This window comes from Acomys russatus, chromosome 1 (assembly GCF_903995435.1).
Source record: "Acomys russatus chromosome 1, mAcoRus1.1, whole genome shotgun sequence".
Taxonomy (NCBI): domain Eukaryota; kingdom Metazoa; phylum Chordata; class Mammalia; order Rodentia; family Muridae; genus Acomys; species Acomys russatus.
Genome location: NC_067137.1, coordinates 52,395,455 through 52,415,798, shown reverse-complemented (window position 1 = coordinate 52,415,798; position 20,344 = coordinate 52,395,455). Strand labels below are relative to the sequence as shown.

The window sequence follows — 20,344 nt, the reverse complement described above, 5'->3', positions numbered from 1 at the left end:
CACATTTTCTTTATCCAATCATCCATTGACAGACATGTAGGCTGTTTCCAAGTTCTGGCTATTATGAATATAACAGCAATGAATATGGTTGGGAAAGTGCCCTGTAGGAGGGTTTTAAATCATTTGAGAATATTCCCAGAAGTTGTATAGGTGGATCTTGAGGCAGATCTATTTTCATCAGCCGAAGAACAGCCACACTGATGTTCATAGTGGCTGTACAAATTTGCACTTCCACCAGCAATGGATGAGTGGTCCCTTTATTCCACATCATCTCCAGCGTGAGCTGTCATTTGTTTTATTGATTTTGGTTATTCTGACTTGAGTAAGATAAAATCTCAAAGCAGTTTTGATTTGATTTTCCATGATGACTATGGAGGATGAACATTTGTTGAGATTTCGTGGAGGCAACAGATTCACAGAGAAATGGAGCAGAACAACAAGGAAGACTTCTGATCATTGCCAACTGAGGGAGTAAGAGCATAAACAAAGACTGTTTTTATAATAAATTGTTCCATGAACCACAATCTCTCATCACAAACAAAAATAAATAAAAAATGGGTTGAAGACTCATAAAACAAGATTATAAAAGATTGAAAAAGACATGGAGGAGACATTTGAGAATAGTCATATGCACAAGGATTTTTGGGATATGACGGAAGCTGAAAGTAGACAAATGGGATTATATGAAGTTAAAAAAAAAAAACAGTGTGCCTAGAAAGTTAAACACCAACAGAGTCAAGTTAGGACCAATAGAATATTGAAAACATTTGCATAATTCTGATGAATGTATATTAGTGTCTGACCTGCTTTGGCCATTATATACAGTCCAGGAGCCCTTGTTCAGGCCATAGTACCATCTACAGTCAAGGAGAATATTCAAACACCAGTCAGCATAATGAAGATATTCTCCTACAGTCATAGCCAGAGGCTTGACACTCAGATGATTCTAGAGTCTGTCAGGTTGGCAGAATCAACACTAACCATCATGGTATTAACAAAACACAACAAGCAACAACAACCTTTGCTTTTATTTGAACATTTTGAAAGTCATCACAGGATTTCCTGATGAATACAAAACCATATACCGTGAAGTTCTGAAGTTCTGTGATCTCTGCTTCACAGGATTTTACTTCAGCTTAGTCATGCTGTGTTAGGGTGTTAGTAAACTAGCCTGCTTTACGGAAAATAGAGTTCAGTTTGCCTAAACTACCAAAGGATTGGATAGTCTTGAAAGATGTGAAGCAATTCTCCCATGCAGTCTGCACATTAACCTCTTCTATCTAATCTATCTACAGTCGTTTACAGGTGTGTGGTATCCCTTGTCAGATCACTAGATGCATGACTTAGTTTCAAGAACACCCTTGGAGAAAATACCAACACTGGCACTGTTGTTGTGTTTAACTGAGATATGGTGCCATTGTTTGAATGGCCTTGGGTAAAGTGGTCCAGGAATGAATAGCGGGGCAGGTTCAGGTCCTCACAGGGTTCTCTATAGGACATACCAGCTGTGCTATGGGTATGGGAGTCTGTGTTGTTGAGGACTATGTCTTCCATTTCATGTCTACACTAATTCATCTTTTTTCACTTTGCAAAGCACAGTGGAACAATGCAAATTAATTCAAGATCGTCACCATATTTGAATTACTCACTCATGTTGATCATTATGAGAAAACATGCAGCCAATGTATTAAATCATCTATTACATCTTTGTAGAAAGACAATAGTAGCATATAATATAATTAATATAAACCATTTGAAGGTGCAAGCAGGAACCTCATAATAACTCACAGCTGACAAACATGCCGTTTAACTTATTTATCCCATGTTAGCTTGTCAAATTGTCAAGATGTTTTAGGCATTTAGATTTAAATAAGCATAGTATATTAAGGAGTAATTTATCACTAGATGACTGAAGAAAGCAAGTAGCCCAAGCAGTAAGAAGTTGACATTGAAATGTTAGAAAAATACAATGTGATTGTCTTAAAATGTAGTATAACATAAGAACATTAAACTAGTAGTTAAGAAAATGAATACATAAATGTTGAGAATTCAGCATCTTCAAGTCTCTGAAACCATCCACAGGGCTTACTTTCCTTCCTTGGTACTGACATTTCTTGGATCACTGTTATGTGGCTCAGTATGTCAATCATTGGCCAGGCTTGAAATAGTCTTTAAAAAGAAACATCTTTAAATCTTATGTCAAAGTGAATGTTCCAGTGTAAAAATATGTTACAAAAGGTTAGAGTGTTTCAGGTGGATGTATACATTCTAACTCAAACCATCATATTCTGTACTGTGCTCCTAGAAAGCTGTGTCAGTTTAACAGGAAAAGTGGTGGAGATGGTTAGAAGACCACAAGTGAAAGACAGGTGGACTTGGAAACGCTAAAAAGCAAATGGCTGAATTAGCCTTGATCAGGTCCCCATTATTCTATGATGTAGATGGTTTCCCCTCCTTCATTTTTGGGAGCTTAAAGCTCCAGCAGGGTAACACTATCTCCCATGACTGAGGAGAAGCATAAGCTGTAACTTATAAGCAGGTAACATAACAGCTAATAATATGTTGCAGATAAAAGCACTCCCCCACCTACCACCACAAACTGATGTCAAATAGCCCTTTTCACCTGAAGATGCCTGCAGTGTGGCATTAGACCATGGTAAATGCTGTTTACGGTACCCAGGATGGAGACTTGTGATGCTCATAGACATTTTGAATCTTGTGTGGTCATGTTCACAGATTCACTTCTCTGGGTGAATTACCACAGCTGAGCAGAGCCTTGCTGCTCAGAGAGTCCTGTGGAGTATTGCACAACACCTGGGAAAAGCTTAAAACCAAAGGTGGTGTAGGGAGCATCGGTGAGTTCCTCCCCCTTCCCAAATGTCTGTGAAGCAAATCATGTTGACAGCCTCGTTAGTTGTTTCCGTACTATCCCTGTTTCACTGGCTTCCCTTCAAACTGCTCCTGGAGCTTTTCCTCAGGCACAGCTCAACCATGGCACACAAGAGGGTATCCCTACAGAAGATGGCAGAGCATACTCAGTCTTTCATAGTCAAAGTTGAGAGAAATGACATGCTGGCTCTGGATGGAGGAACAGCTGTGGAACAACAAAGTTCCTTTCCCTGAGAGTCCCGGTCACACGTTGTTTGAATGAGCAGCTATTGAAACAATGTGGTAAACAGCGTGTTCTGGTTTGGTTTCTCATAAGGAGACACAGCTAGGGGGGAAATGGGGCAAACTCCATGGGCTTTTCAGTAGGTAGAATTTGAGAGACTGTGCAAGCACTCACAGTGAATTACTCCCTGTGTCACTTTCCTATTCTCTCCAAGGAATCATCCACACAGAGCTGCATCTGTTTCTTCTTAGGAACTCCCACTGCTTTCAGCATTACGTTCTCTGAGATAGGACTGAAGTAGAGCAGATTTGAGTGCTGGGATTACAACCATGCACTACCATGCCAACTAGCTTCCACAGCTTTTTGAAGAAGATCCTAGATTGCAATGTGTCCATTTAATAGCAGCAATTTTCCTGAAAATTCACTGGAGAATGAGATAGCCATTCAAGAAGCAAGTTTTTTTGTTTTTTGTTTTTTTTTTCATTTACTCATTCTGCCAATTTCTTAGTGTGTAATGCAGATGCCACAGTAGATATGGCACACCTCAATTAGGAAGCACAAGTTCTGTTGTGCTATGCTGCCATCTAATGGGGACATGAAGACATACATCAAAAGATGTAGATGGACTCATTATCTGCCATTTAGATGCCTATTTAATGTGTGCCATGCTTTAAAAGACTACACGGTGGGTTTTTTTTTTTTTTTTAATTTCTAAGCTAGAAAAATCAGATAAGCACAAACCTACCAAAGCCTAATGTATTCATGTCACAATTACTGTCTGCCTTTGTGCAGCTGTCTTTTTCTTTTATCTATGACATGACCATGCCCATGCTGAAAATTATATTCTGAATGGTAGAATCAACATAGGTACAGCAAATGCTTTCAGCCCATACCTATGTCTTCTTTCTGCCTCAACTGGAAATGGCTTCTGTCTTTCTCTCTTCCTTGCAGTCATCATGGGGGCCCCCCAGAAGCTGCTCCCCACTCTTCACTTCATCAGAGGTGCACTGCTGTCCCTCTCTCCTTGTGTCTTCACCTTCAGCTTCCCAGCTCCTCCTTATCATCATGCAAACATACCCAGCTGTTGAAGGATACTTGATCACACTGTGAACCTAGAGATTGTGCTGTTTACTGGAAAAACCTGTTTCCAGTTGTGCTGTGTCTCAGCCCCTGCACACACCTTTAATCCAAGAGCTTTCTGCTTGAATAGGATTAAATAAAATAAATTGTAGGTCAGGAGGCAGAGCAAGCAACCAGTTGACAGGGTGTGAACATCAGAAAAAAAAAACATAGAGATTAAAAGGAAGTCAGGAGGATGGATAGAGAGATGCACAGGAAGTAGAAGAGAGTAATATATGAGTTTGAGGGTTTCTAGACAGTAGAGAGGAGAACTTTCTTCTTTTTGGGGGGGGTGTGGGGCATCAGCTTAGTGCTTTCTCTGTCTCTCTCAGCTAGCAGATTTTTTATCCAATAGCAGGCTCCAAAGCCTTTATTGGTAAAACATAGCGATTGAGATTTTGTTAAAAACAATACCCAGCCCTTTCCCCTATGTTATAACATCAAAGAATAAATACTATTATCCAAATACCAGAAATGGCAAAGAAGTCAATTGTCAGTCACAGCCTTTGAATGACAGGTGCAGTTTGCACTTTCTCCGTTCTGTGTAGTCAGCAAAGGGAACAGGGATACCTACTGTCCCATGAGGTTTGGCTTGTATATAGACGATATGCAGGTTCTAAGTGAGTGATGATAAGAGCTGACTTGCATACAGACAATATGCAGGTTTTAAGTGAGTGATGATAAGAGCTGACTTGCATACAGACAATATGCAGGTTCTAAGTGAGTGATAATGAGGCCTGGCTTGTATATAGACGATATGCAGGTTGTGAGCAAGGAATAAACCAAACAGCAATCACACTTGCTTCTCCATTTCCTCTGTTCACAATGACAACATAGCAATCTGGATTTTGGCCATGCCCTAGCATTTACCGTTGGTTTTCGGCTACTTTGGATTCTAAACTTAATCACTGAGCAACATTAGTCATTTCCTCAAATTCAGACACTGCCCTTTGTTTTAGCTTAGCTTTTCCACTATGACGTATAAAAACTCAATTCAGAATGCTTTCAAAATGTAATTTTAGGCTATTAAAATTATTGGTCAATGTATGTGAAAGTACATATGCCAGATTAATGGACTCACCCTAAAATAATGTAGTCCCTATGCCCTTTTCACCTTTTAAATCACATTGCTAGTCTGTAGCTAGGTGGCAGAGCCATGTTCTTAAAGAAGGAACATTTTATTTGGAGATAGTTGCAATTTCGTGTGCAATTGTAAGTAGTAACACAGACAGAGCTTTCTTTGTTTTCTGTTTTTGGATCTTCCTTAATGGATATGTCATGTAAAACCCTAGCACAATATCAGGACATTAACAGCACAAAACCAGGACATTAACATTGATACCTTACCCAGACTGTCCTAGGCTCACTTATAAAGTGTAACAGAGTACATGAACTTTATGTAACTCTACCATATATATAAATTCATAGATCCACCAAGACAGTCAAGGTACAGAACAATTGCATCACCTAGAAGTCCCTTTATTCTGCCTTATGCACCTCTCTCCATTAAAACTTCCATCATTCTTAACTCTATTGCCAATATATTAATTTTCCTATTTTATATTTTTCATCCAAACATTCAATAAACCAAAGTGAATAATCAACTCATTCTCCACACAGTACAATTTCCTGGAGACTTATCTAGACTGCTGTGTATACATCCTTCACTCATGATTATTTCTAAGTGGCATTGTGTAATTGTGTGTGTGTGTGTGTGTGTGTGTGTGTGTGTGTGTATGTGTATATAGTGTTAAAGTATTATCATTTGTATGCCAGTTGTCATGGAGAGGGTCCAACTTTCTGCTATCATGACTAATACTGTTTTGAACATTCGTTATGAATTTTACATACAAGTGTGTCTTTTTAACATCACAGGATAACTATGTAAGAGAACAATTTCAGTGCTGTGTGTGTGTGCCGGTTAGTTCTTTATCAATTTGGCACAAACTAGAATCATCTATGAAAAGTAAATTGCAATTGCGTTTTACTATTTTCTTTAAAAAAATGTTAAAATCTTTACATCCAATGTGTTTTACTCATATTTTTTTCTTGCCCTTAACTGTCACCTCCTCACAGACCCTTCCCACCTTCCTATTCATTCAATGTTATGTTCTTTCTCACTCTCAAAAACTAATAAACAAACAGGAAAACCCCAAGAATAAAAAGCAAAAATTAAAACAGAGAAACTTACAAAGAAAATCAATTAAGACAAAATAGAACACCACCACCACCACCACCACCACCAACAACAACAACAAATGTGCCACAGAGCCCATTTTGTGTTGGCCAACTACGCCTGGGCACGGGGTTGGACCTAGAATGTGATTGGTATACTGAGAATCACTCCATTAGAGAAAATTGATTTTCCCCTTTCTATCTGATACCAGTTGCAAATAGCTTCTTGCTTAGAAGTACAATTTTGTAGGCCGGGCGTGGTGGCACATGCCTGTAATCCCAGCACTGGAGAGGCAAAGGCAGTTGGATCACTGTGAGTTATGAGGCCAGCCTGGTCTACAAGGTGAGTCCAGAACAACCAAGGCTACATAGAGAAACCATGTCTCAAAAAAATAAATAAATAAATAAAAGTAAGAGTTTGTGTCCATTTTCTTTTCTCATTGCTATGATTTTAACCTCTGATGGTCTTGGGGGTCCTGCCACAGTCTCTGTGAGTTCATATATCAGTCAGTCCTGTTGTGTCCAGAAGACATTATTTCCTTGCAGTCATCCACCCCCTCTGGCTCTTACAATTTTCCATCTCTTCTTCATAGATCCTTGGATGGTGAAGTTAATAAAGATATCCTGTTTAGGGTTGAGTCTCCAAAGTCTCTTAGTCTCTGCATATTGTCCACTTGTGGATCTTTGGGCTAATAACTGTTTACTGCAAGATGCTTCTGTGATGTGGGTTGAGGGATGCACCAGTTTATGGGTATGGCAATATGTCATTTTATGTCTATGCTCCTTTAGCAGAACAATGGTAGTAGGCTTCCTCTAGTGCCCATGACCTATCTTGTCTCATGCTCTTGGCCTTTTAAACAGTGCCATGTATGAGTTTCATCTCATGGAATGAGCCTTAAAGCCAATCAAGGAGTGGCTGGTTACCTCTATAACAGTTGTATCACTATTGAACCAGTACGAATAGCACATTAATTTTTTTTAATTGGTGCAGGAGGCCAAGCTCACTGTGGACAATGCACAGCATTGTTTAAGAAAAGTAGTTGATACCTCTGCCAATAGTCAAAGGAACATCTTGTTGGTGTTGTTGTTCTTATATCAGTCAGGGACAGAACAGATGGCAATACTTTATTCATCCTAGCTTGATGCCTGGCTTGGTTGACAAAGCTGTTTTATACCTAGCACACATAAAAGTCAAATGGAATTGAATTAAATTAGATCTAGGTAGCACAGCACAGAAGGAAGGGAAAAATGCCAACAGACCTGCCCTCTGCCCCACAGTATGGGCAAACCATAGACACACATAAAGAACTGCCTGCAGCCTGGGAGGAAGAAACAGATAGAGAACTGTGGGTCACTCACTCACCTATAGACACTTGCTTGCTGCCACATCATGTAACATGGGCATGGAATGTTACCCAAGGGTTGGCCAGCCACTTGGCCAACTTGCAGCAGGGGCCACCACAGTGTGTGAGTATGTGGTGGTCAGATGGGAGAGAAAAAAAGTGGAGCATCTTGAGCACTGTAGGGAGGTATGAACCTGGAGACTCAAGGATGGTGAGCTCAGCCTGTTGTAAGTGGCCAGCTCCACCACCTGGGGCCATGGTGCTGTTCCAGCACAAGCTGCTACAGAGGGCTATATCTGGGTCTTTGGCTGTTCAGTGGCAGGGGTTTACTGTCAATGTCCATGTCTCATATTACCACTAGAGAGATGTCCAGAGGGTGTGGAGAGCTGGCCCTGACCCTCACTGGTTGTGGCACTCTGGAGAGCTGGCCCTACCTCTCACCAGAGGCAGCACTCAGGAGAAGAGGCACTGTCCTTCACCTGGGCACCACAGTGGAGTTGTCCCTGATGGTAAAGGCATGGATGAGTCAGGCATTAACACAGGAAAACAGGAGAGATGACATTGCCTCCTGCCAATGGCAGCATTGGGTGGCCTAGCCAAAGCAGGATCAGGAAGAGCTGGTGCTCTGACCACCCAAGCCTAGATGTAGAACTCTGAGTTTACTCGCCTCAAAATCTATATCATCTGTGAATGGTTGGGACACATGTAAGGGCCAGTCTTGCTGGTCCAAGGCTGCAGGATCTCCATGACACAGCACAGCACAGCGATGACCCAGGGGAGTCCCAATGAAGATGGAATATTAATGGTGTCACAGAAGCCAGAGATCTCATTGAAATGAGCATTTGCAAGTGAAGATGTGTGGACAGTGTAGGAACCAGGCCAGACTGGGCGGCCTGTCTGTCTTGCTACTTCATATCCTGTTTCTAGCAGCTTCCGTGTTTGTGTTTATGTTGGTTAGCTAGTCATGTTTACTGCTCTGAGAACACACCCCTCCCCTCCTTGAGACTTTTCTTCCTATGCGCAATCACCTCTTGAGGGATTTCACCTGCAAGTGGCATTCCTGTTTTGCTGCCTATAAGAAGGCTCTTTGAACACTGAATAAAGGCTGCCGCCGCCGCTGCTGCACTCTTAGCATGATGGACCCGCTGTGTTATTGTGTGTGTGTGTGTGAGTTAAATCCGCAGTCCCTCACCCTTGACTCCGTACGGCAGTGGCGCAGGCACCACAGACAGAGATCCCTTTTGGATACTACGGGACACAATGTAACCTACTAATGCTTCCACAATGAGATGGTTTGTATGCTTTGCTTGTTAGTTTCATTTATTGGGGGGTTGCTAGGGCAAAAGGGTGGATATGAGGGGATGGGGAGAGGAGCAGGACTAGGGATGTGATGTGAAACTTGTAAAGAAAGAAAGAAAGAAAGAAAGAAAGAAAGAAAGAAAGAAAGAAAGAAAGAAAGAAACAAAGAAGAAAGTAGGTGAGGAAGGTTCAGAAAACAAGTTAGTAAGAAGTCTTCATTCATGGCTTCTCCTTGAGTTTCTGTCTCACCTTGATTGATGGTAAAGTATACAATGAAAACTCTTCTTCTACAAGTTGCTTTTAGATGGTACTTCTTCACATCATCTGAGAAGCAAACTGAGATAACTAGGTTATGAAACATGGCTAAACTTTCCTCCCGCAACCCAATCTATATTGGTGTGTCAGTTTCTCTGCATATTAGACAGCATTTGTGTTGATATTGGCCATTCTGACAAATGTGTATGCTGCCTCCTTTTGATATGATTTTCACTTTCCTAGTGGGTGACTTTGAACACTTGCCTACTTGCCTGTCCTACTTGCCATCTCGTCTCCTCATTGCTGACATGTCCGTGCCTTCTTTCACTCATCTATCAAATTATTTGCCTTTTCTGGCTATAATTTTAGAGTTCATGTTATATTTTCAATACTGTTTTTTTTTTAAATCAGGTTTGTGGTTTTTGACCATTTACCAATCCATACTTAGCTTGTCTCTCATTTTCTTAGCAGAATGAAGCATCGTTATCTTTCTTTTTAGGCTTTTCCTATGGATTATGATTTCTATGTCCAGTCCAAGAACTCTTTGATTTTTCCCAAATCTTGAATCTTGTATTATTATTTAAAATGTTAGTAGTTAAATGTTAAAATGTTAGTAGTCTGTGTTTTACATTTAAGCTTATGCTTTTTTCTATTTTTCATAATCTATGAGGTTTAGAATGATACTCATGGTTTTATCGATGGTGGCAAATAGTCCAAACAATATAAGCTGAGAGCATTAATCCTCACTGTGTTGTTGTTTGAAAAAATATTTCTCTTTCTCTCTATCTCCCTGCTCCCCTCACCCCCCTCACACACATACAATGAATGACCTTTAAATGATTTGGATTTCATAAACTATTTGCCTTTCAAACCATAGTTTCTATCTATAGCCTCTAGGTGGCATGATTGGCTTTTCAAAAAAATTTAAATTATTGGCAACTGATCAGTGAAGTTTTCATATTCTCCACCAAATTTCTTTTACACTTAAGCCCTCCAATCTGTTATACTAATAAAAAAATAGTGGAAGTTCTCTAAATATGGAACAAATAATAACTATGGTATTACTGCATTTAAAATACCACCTAACGTCCATGCTGAGTTTGGTAGCATGTGTGCCTGTCCATTCTGATAAGTCTGTTTTAAAAACTGTCCAATGAAGAGAACAGAGTAACCATTTGATTCTTAGATTTGAGAATAAGTTATTATTATAATTTATCCTTTTTTTTTCTAAAACATCTCCCTTTCAATCTGAGAAATGCTTATTGATTTTGGAAATATGGGGATGAAGGACAGTGACTTTCTAATGCAGTGATTCTCAACCTGTGGGTCCCATGTTATGCATCCTGCATATCAGATACTTACATTACAATTCACCACAGGAGTGAAATTACAGTTATGAAGTAGCATCCCAATACTTTTATGGTTGGGGGTTCACTACAACACGAGGGACTGTATTAAAGGGTCACAGTAGGAAGGTGGAGAACCATGGTTATAAAGTGAATAAAATGAAGAAAAAATTTATTAGGAAACATTTGTGTTGGACATACCGCTTAGTGTCTATGTTTTTATTGCACATTTTGATTACTTTCCTTTGTAGTGAGTTATTAGCTGCCATTGTTTAAGTCAGGAAGATATACCAGTTTGTTGTTCACCAAACCATATAGTTATCTGATAACTATCAGAGGGCCCTGAGCAACGACCTAGCACAAACTACCCCCCGTGTTTCTTTAACACTCCATCTTACTGTTTACGCACCTCTGGGGCCTCAGATGCCACTTGTACTTTGAAGCATCTGTGTTAGAAGCAACTTATCTTAGAAACTCATCTTGAGTGGAACCCAGAGAGAGGACTATGTTGGGATAGTATTCACATATTTCAGAGCTGTTGGAGATGACACTCATATGTAAAACTGTAACTATAAGTTTATAATCATGTGAGTGACAGTTATAGTTTTTAAAAGGAGCAGAAGTTAGTGCATGGAGGAATAATCCAAATTATTCAGTTGCTTAAGTTATGCTTAACTTTTCGTCTCATTAAAAAAAAACCTGAGAATTAAAATTATTACTACTGGCCCAATAAAACACAGCCTTCACTTATCTTTATTCTACTTGGTCGTCCTGAGATGACCCTAGACTGGAAAATCATGCTTCAAGATGACTTCAGGATCTTGGTTTTTTACTTTAACTTACTTTGAGAATATTTTCATTTTTTCTGTTAGTTGAGTGTTTTCATGAACACGTCACACACACAGTTTGCTCCATGTCATTATGTGGCAGGAGCAAACGCTCTTATTTCACAGCCTCATCACTGGCCTGGCACAGCAAAGCAGTTAAGTAGAAGACTGGTGTTTGAGTCTGAGTTTTGGAAGCTGTTTCTCCTCAGTTCATTAGTTTTATCTTTCTCACCTGTAAAACAGAGAGATTAGAGAACTGACAGTGTAAAAACGTCATCATTCTGTGACTTACAGGACTCCCGTGGCACCAGGGGGATCCTCAAGTGTCAGTGAGACTGAGTTTGCTGATATGCAAGGAGCAAGAATGAGGAAGGTCCTCACGTCAGAAACTTGCAGGTAAAAATCGTAGGTGTGCATATTTATGGGATAATAGCAAATGCCTTCATAAATCTCCAATAGATCCTAATAATTCCATGGACAAAGATTGACCTTTTTATCCAGTAATAACAGCTACAAGTGCCTGTATATTAGTAGAAAATAAGAACCAGCAGGACAAGATAGAAGAGGGTATTTTAGTGGTAATAGTGGATAGAAAAGGGGATTAAAGTGATCCTAATTAAAAGGTGGATCTAGATGAGAAGTGTCACCCTGAGGACATCATCAAATACCGGATAAGAAACATTACCGAAGACCCACATTCTATGAAGCTGCCTTAGTTCCCGAGAACTCTTTATGTTTCTTGATACAGTTCTACAACAAAGGTAACAGGTGCAAACAATCCTTCACTACCTTTATATGTTACTAATAGCATGTTAATAATTTACAAGTATTGGAGGGAGGGAGGAATGGGAGGATACAAGGGATGGGCTAACAACTGAGATGTAATATGAATAAATTAATAAAATATTTTTTAAAAAATTTACAATTATCATTTTGCATCTAGTATTCTCATTTACTTTTATTTCAACAATAATCATAAGTGAATTTTCTTATTGAATAGTTGGTGTAAATTCATATATTAATAGAGAAAATAAACCTAACCTACATGCATAACAGTGTGCGATGATGGAAGAAAATCACTTCTTTATATGTGTATTTATTTGTAAGATACTGCATACAAGTATATAATGAATTAGTATTGAAAGCATAGGACCAGGATGGGGAACTGCCAGTAGATGGGGAACTTGCTTTGCAAAATAATAAGTTGAGAGGGAAACTCGAGCCAACTAAACTTTGCTGCCTAGGCAAAATTTGCTAATTTGGGCTATATATTAGGCCACTCAGTTTCAGTGGTCAGTGTGGTTCATTGTCATGAGAGGACATAATTTGTACAATAACTAAAGTTGAAATTAATACTCAGAAACAAGCCATACTCTATTTAGACCTAAAATCTATTAAGCTGTCTGAATTAGAGGAAGGAGCTGAACCAAAGAGATAAAGCCAATTTATTTTATTGGACTAGCTGAAAATTAACACAGTACTCAGGACGAGAAGAGTAGGATTGAACTCTTGTTCACATTATTTAATGTTAATTGGGAAAGAAAGAACAGTTCAAACTATTTTAAATGGTATTAGGACTACATTTAAAAAACCAGCATTGATGGAATTTTATCATTTTTTTGACCAGTTAGGCAAAATTTGAGAAATGTAAATGTGACAACAGCATCATATTGGCAGGTGTTTTGGAAATTATGTGAAAATATGTCAATCGATGCCAAAGACTCAGTAAACCAATGCAAAGGACCCTCTTGCAAGTCCTGAGTCTCCTTCTCTTGGTCCACTGTTTGCATCTCTACACTGGCATCTCTTTTATGCAGGAAAAGAGAAAGAATCTCTGTGAAGAAATGGGCAGACGGATGGGGTGCTCATGCCAGGGAGATGCTGCATGTTTTGGGAAGTTGTTTCAGTGTTATTGTCCAAGAATGGAAAAGGAACTCCTGCCAAGATAATTCAGTGTTCTACAAAGCATAACACCATATGTATGTTCCACAGTCAAAGTTGCTTAAGAGTCTCAACTGTAACCAGTAGCTGTGTGTTGATTCCCATGATTTTCTTCTTAGTAAATGCCACCAAATAGCCTCTGCACTAAAAAAGTCTTAGTTTTAACTTGTTTCAATTGATATTTAATTATAAAGATTTCATATTTTGTGGTCTATATATTCAAGTATATGCTATTGTGTTTACATTCAGATTTTGCTTTACTTTCTGTTTTTAAGCATGTAGAACTTTGTAGATACAGTAAAGAAGACAAAACCAAAATGCATTAGGATAAATGTTTCCCAAATACCTGAATTCTGCAAAAAGATAGCACTTACTATTATTTTTTATTGTTAGATTACAGAAAGATTCTATGACTTTCACTTGTCAGAATCATCTGGGAAGATTTCTTATTTTCTTTTAACACAGATCTATCAGATAGAAGCAAAAAATTATGATTTAGTGAATAGTGGTTTTTTTTTTTCAGAATATTCAGGTTTGGAAACTACATCTTACACTGTATACTGTGGTGGAGACTCACTCTTCTGTGTGCTATAACACTTGTGCCTAATACTGTGGCCCAGAATGTCCATGCATAGGCTCCGTGAGTGCATAGAGATGTCTTTAGGTGTCATAGCAAGCAACATTGTACCAACTGCACGCGTGCACACACACACACACACCACAATGTATTTTGTATATAGCCTACAAAACAACTTATTTAATGAGTAAGTTTTCATTCAGAATGCTTTAAAATTCAGATTTTTGCTGGAGAGATGGCTCAGAGGTTGAGAGCACTGACTCCTTTTCTAGAGGTCCTGAGTTCAATTCACAGAAACCACCTGGTGGCTCAAAACTATCTATAACATGATCTGATGCCCTCTTCTGGCCTTCAGGTGTACATGCAGGCAGAGCACTATATACATAATTAATAATTTTTTAAATTTAATATATTTAAAAAAATCTATTCATATTACATCTCAATTGTTATCCTATCCCTTGTATCCTCTCATTCCTCCCTCCCTCCCATTTCCCCTTACTCCCCTTCCCTATGACTGTGACTGAGGGGAAGCTTCTCCCCCTGTATATGCTCATAGGGTATCAAGTCTCTTCTTGGTAGCCTGCTGTCCTTCCTCTGAGTGCTACCAGGCCTCCTCATCTAGGGGACATGGTCAATTTTTTTTTTAAAGTCCATATTTTCCTACCAAATCATAGATCATGTAAAAACTAAAATTAAACTTTACTTTTTCAAGAGCTAGTATGTGCACTTGCCCAGTGATGAGTTTCAGCAGCTTAAGCCCTCACAAAAGATTTATGTTCACAAAACTTCTTAAAAGCATTGGATTCTTTTACTCAATATTTTAGAGTTAATCCTTTATTGTTATTTTAAATTGGTGTGTGTGTGTGTATGTGTGTGTGTGTGTATGTGTGTGTGTGTGTGTGTGTGTGAGATGCATGTGTGTGTGTGTGTGTGTGTGTGTGTGTGTGTGTGAGATGCATGTGTGTGGAAGGGAGTCAGGTCGTTTGAAGATGGAGCAATGTGGTTGTGAACAGCCTGATATGTGTACTGGAAGACCAATCCTGTTCTTCCAGTGCTTTCTCCTAACTGTGGAATCTTATATCCAGCCCCTCCTTTGTGTATTTGAGATCAGGTTTCACCGGGTAGTTCAGATTGACCTCTGATTACAAGGTAGCCCAGATTAGCCTTAATTCTGTGATTCTTCTGCCACGGCCTCCAAAGTGCAGGGATTGTGGGCCCGTGTAACTCCATCTAGCTTTAGTGTTTTTCACTGAAAAATACTGACAACCTTTTGATTTTTGGATATCAAAAATAATGTTATAGTTTGAGAAGCATAATTGTAAAACAAAACCCAACCTTTATAAAACTCATTGCTGTTAGTAACAGGATAAATAGAACAATGGAACAATATCATTAGCCCATTACTACATTGGCATGCAGAAAAAGCCTCCTATGAAAACTTCTCTATGGCATGCTGGGTAGGATGTAAATGTGCATTGTTTGATGATTGTCTGATCCAAACATTTTGTGCCGCCATTATATTTATTCCACATATTAATTTTGTATTTATTATTAAAATGTAATAGTGCAAAACATAAAACTAGGGAATGAACAAACTTACCATCACACAAAAGAAGTTAAGAAGTCCCCAAAATGTCTCTTTGGGAGTATATGTTAAGTTTGAAAACACTGGCTAGAATATTTAGTATGAACAATAAACAACATACTAACTAACGGCTATGCCGTTCACATTCATGACACAGCCTTTCAGAGACTCACTGTCAGTAAAAGAATGGTGCTTCACATGTCTGCAAAGATTAAATGGTAGGAGTGTGTCCTGAACACACAAGGCTTGGATTTCCGAGTGAACAAGCTTTCATGGCACCTGGTGTTAACGAGTCAATAGGAAAATATCAATGGATCCAGCATAGCCCCACCTTGTACTGGTGAATGGACTGAAGGCTTTGTCGAATAGCCACACTGGATTGTTCAGATGTAGTGTTGTCAGTCACTGTGTCCCAGCTGCAGGTGCCCTTTTTACAACAGTCTCTGCTGTTCTAGACAGTCTCATATTCTTCTATCATCTCATTCCTTGATTAGCAGTATGGGTGACATATTCTCTGGAAAGCAGACACACTACACACTGACATTTAGTTGTCCAAGCTTTTATCTTGAGCAGATAAAGGAACTCATATTCCAAAGCCCTGTGAGGACACCATTTCTGATGTTTCCCCACACTTCTCTCTTAAATTTTCAAAATTTTCCTTTTTAGAATTTTATAATAATATTTATTAATTGATTTTCACTAGAATTAAGTAATGATTTTGACTCCATAGCTAAAGACTGGATTACTTTGGGACAGTGGCTTTATGACTTCATTCTGAGGGGTTTAAAGCTGCCAAGGGATGCTTAATGTTGTTACAGTAAGTGTTGAGAACCACATGATTTATGTCATTGAAAATTTCTGGTTTTCTTTCCGAAACTTCGAAGTGATTGAGAATTTAGATATGTGAATTTAACTCAGAATTAGTTCTAGACAGCCAACAACAACAACAACAAAAAAAAAAAAAAAAAAAAAAAAAAAAAAAAAAAAAAAAAGAAAGAAAAATGGTTACTGTCTCAGAGTGAATTCATGGGGGAGAATATAGACTGAACAAGACTTAAAGTCGTAAGGATCCTCTAATAAGGTTGAATATGAACAGAAAGAGAAAAAGAGTTGGTAAGGGTCATATGGTAGAGACAGATTATTTCTTGAGTTTTAATATGCTTTAGATGTATATTTAGCAGACAAGTGAGGTGGTTATAGAAACTGGGGCTTGCAGGACCCGTGGAGCTATTTTACAGACTATCATAGGTGAGAGGAGAGTATGGGTGTTGAAGCACTTGATTTTCCAAGGAACTTCAGCATATCCCAGTTACAGATATCTTCTAATTTAAAAAGTAATTTCCCTAGTTCCAGCATTAAGCCAATGCAGCACAGCCCTTGAGAGGAAGAAGGCATTTCACCAGCCACCTCTTTGGGTGCCTGAACAGCCAGCACATGTGTGGATGACTTCCACTACTTCTAAAATTGAAGTATAAACATGCATGAACTGAAACTATAAGAATGAAATCCACATAAAGCAGTTTGTGTGATACTTTAATTTTGTAAATAATTTTATTCTTCCCTACTTTGCATGATTTTTTCATTTCCTTAACATCTTGATTTTTTTTTCATAAGGAGTCACCTGAGACACTTAATTTGAAGACCTATTGATTTAACTGGAGATTGAAGAAGTCAACTGGAATTTAGCAATGACTTTTTCTCTCCTCGGGCCTTAACATATGTTATAGATTCATATGCCTCATTGTAAACACCCTGCCACATCTTCCGTCCACCTGCTAGAGGGAGTTGGAGATTCTGCTTTTAACAAGAAAGATAAATGAACCAAATGTCATCAAGCCTCAGGGGTATCAGAGATGGTGAAACAAGTGGTTTAATGTGCTAATTTCCTTTTAATGCATGTAGTATGAGAGCTTCAACTAATCTCTGAAACCACACAGCTGAGTGTGCCCTCTGCCTGTGCTAAGAAACATTTGCCCCAATGAATCAGGCGGATACATAATCCTCCTCACATTTCAGCTGTATGAATAGCATGAAAGCAATGATATGAGTAGATCCTGAATCCTAACTGTATTAGGTAAGAACTCTCTGCACAGTACAATGACATTGACACAGAATTTTTATTATTGCCAAGCTAGATTCTCTTACACAGTAAGTGGTGTAGCACTTTGACGCCATTCTTTTTCGTAGGTGACCTCAAACAAGAGACTGTTACTGAGGACTCATGAGCTTCAAGGTTCTGAAGCTAACTGTGACTTTGTGGTTTCACATATATATGTATTTAGGAATAAAATGCCCTTGAAAATGAGGTAGATTTACCACAACCGTGAATGACATAAATTTGAGAAAAGCAAGCAGGCAAGCAAGCAAGGATCTAAAATAATAATAATAATAATAATAGAAGAAGAAGAAGAAGAAGAAGAAGGAAGAAAAGTAAGAAGAAGAGAGAAGAGAAGAAGAAAGAGAAGAGAAAGAAGAAGAAGAAGAGAAGAAACGAAGAAGAAAGAAGACGAAAGAAGAAGAAGAAGAAGAAGAAGAAGAAGAAGAAGAAGAAGAAGAAGAAGAAGAAGAAGAAGAAGAAACACAGGGAAAGGGATCCACAAGGTTTAAAGGTTCCCTGCAATTGGAGACATTTTTGGCATGGAAATTGGAAGATTGTAGTCAGCTCATGATAGGTGGAGAAAAGCAATAACCAACGATAAAGAGTAATTTAGCTGATAAGTCATCAACATTTCTGTAGGCATGTGTATCATGCATTCATGCCAACTTTTGATCAGTGTCCTGACTACCTCACCCTGATGACTTGGAAGTTGGTGGTAGGAAGAGATGTCACTGGAGATTATCTTGAAGAATGAGACTAAGAAAGTGCTGTTTAACCCAGGCATGATCTTAGGTACTGTGTTCAAATATTTAGACTAGGTCATGCCTGCTTCTCGGTTTTGGCCTCTGTGCAGACACTGGGGAGCTTTACTTAAAGAATGTGTTTTTGACAGCCAGGAGATGAATGCATTTGGGAAGGAGTAGATATGAGGTTGTAAATTAGAAGAATGATATAGTAGCCTCAGAAAATATTAAGGACAGAATATGCTTTCTTATATTTGTATTTTCTAAAGAGGAACACATTTAACAAAGTAAGTATAGCTAAACTATAGGTTATTTTATTATAGTAAATCAGCATACTTTGAGTATATTTATTATATTATAGTATACTGAATTATATTCAGTTGGGACACATTTATATGTACACTCAAACATTTCTATGTTTATCTCTTCATCCAAGTAATTACACTTGTTAGTAACTTCATATGTAAATGTCACTTCCCTAGTTATAGTATATCCATATATCCTGATTGATATTGTCTGCCTAGCTTGCATAAGAGTACTGTTAGTATATTGCTTCTTCATTTATTTCCCAATAAATCCATATTCTGTAATGCAAAATTCTAGGTTCTTCTTAACTTTCTATTAATTGACATGGCAGTCTTATGCCTAGTTCCAAGCATGGACTCTGGCTAGTATAAGGTATCTATATTATCAGAACATAGTTTACTTCCTGCTCATAGAGGGGTTTGCTCAAACACTTGGTTCTCTTAGCTATATGTATGCTTTCCTTATCTTCTGCCATCTTGAACTTTATCCATTTGTCCACAAATTACTCTTTTTTTATTTGTGCATTTAAGTGGTTATTCACTCAAGGAAATCCTTCTTAATTCTAAATTTGTTGTTTAAAAATCTGCTGGTACATATTTACTAATGCCCATATACATGTGATACCAAAAGAGCTTCTTATATAATAACTTAAAGGTCTAAATAAAAAAAAAGGAAAGAAAGAAACTGAAATTGAAGTTCATTTGTGTTCCCAAATCTTACTCTACACTTATGTTATTTATAAGTATATTTTAGGAGTTTCTTCTTATCTTTTTAAAGACTTGTCTAGATTATTAATTCTGTGAATGTTGGTGTGTGTCTGTGTGTCTGTGTGTAACTTGATATGTCTCTTGAACAACTATGTATCAATGCTGAATTTTGGAAATAAATTCCTAGTGAAAAGCATCATCATTACATGAAGAGAAATATGCTGATAGGCCACATATTTGTTACTACATTCGTAGATAGCTTGGATGGGAGAACTTAAGTTTTGTTTTTATTTTAGTATTAGAACTCATACCTATGTGTGCTTGTTTGCCTTTGATGACACATTGTAGGCTTACTATGTAGAGCGTATGATCTTTGAACATTTGTTTAACCCTGGTGTATGGAGACTACAGCATTCCGTATTCTTATTTTATAAAGAAACCACAACTCTGACACATTTCCTCATTGGGCGCTTCAGTGAACCTTAGTCTTCTCATACATGAAGTTAAAGACTTCTTTAAAATATAAGAACTACCTGGGGCCTCCTCCTTCCCAGGTCTCTGGCAAATCCCAGAGATGGCCCCATCTCCTCCCATGGCTCTCTTTCCCCCACTCTTCCCGCTGCTAATCCCACCCCTGCTTTCCTTCTCATCTCCTCTCCTACCCAGTTCCCTTCCTCCATCCACCTCAAATGCCTATTTTGTTTCCTCTTCTGAGTGAGATTCAAGCATCCTTGCTTGGACACTCCTTGTTACTTAAACTTCTTTGAGTCTGTGGATTGTAGCACGATTATCCTGTAGTTTATGGCAAATACCCACTTATAAGTACATACATACCATGCATGTCTTTTTGGGTTGTTACCTCACTCAGGATAATCTTTTCTAGCTCTACCCAATTGCCTGCAAATTTTAAA

The 20,344-nt window shown here is 38.4% G+C and overlaps 1 non-coding gene across 1 annotated transcript; it reads left to right on the top strand.

The window, feature by feature from the left end:
* The first annotated feature begins 7,450 nt into the window (after positions 1-7,450).
* LOC127197348 (small nucleolar RNA SNORA48) lies at positions 7,451-7,594 on the top strand. Its single transcript, XR_007831655.1, has one exon. It is a non-coding gene; the product is annotated as a small nucleolar RNA SNORA48 (small nucleolar RNA).
* Positions 7,595-20,344: the final 12,750 nt, after the last annotated feature.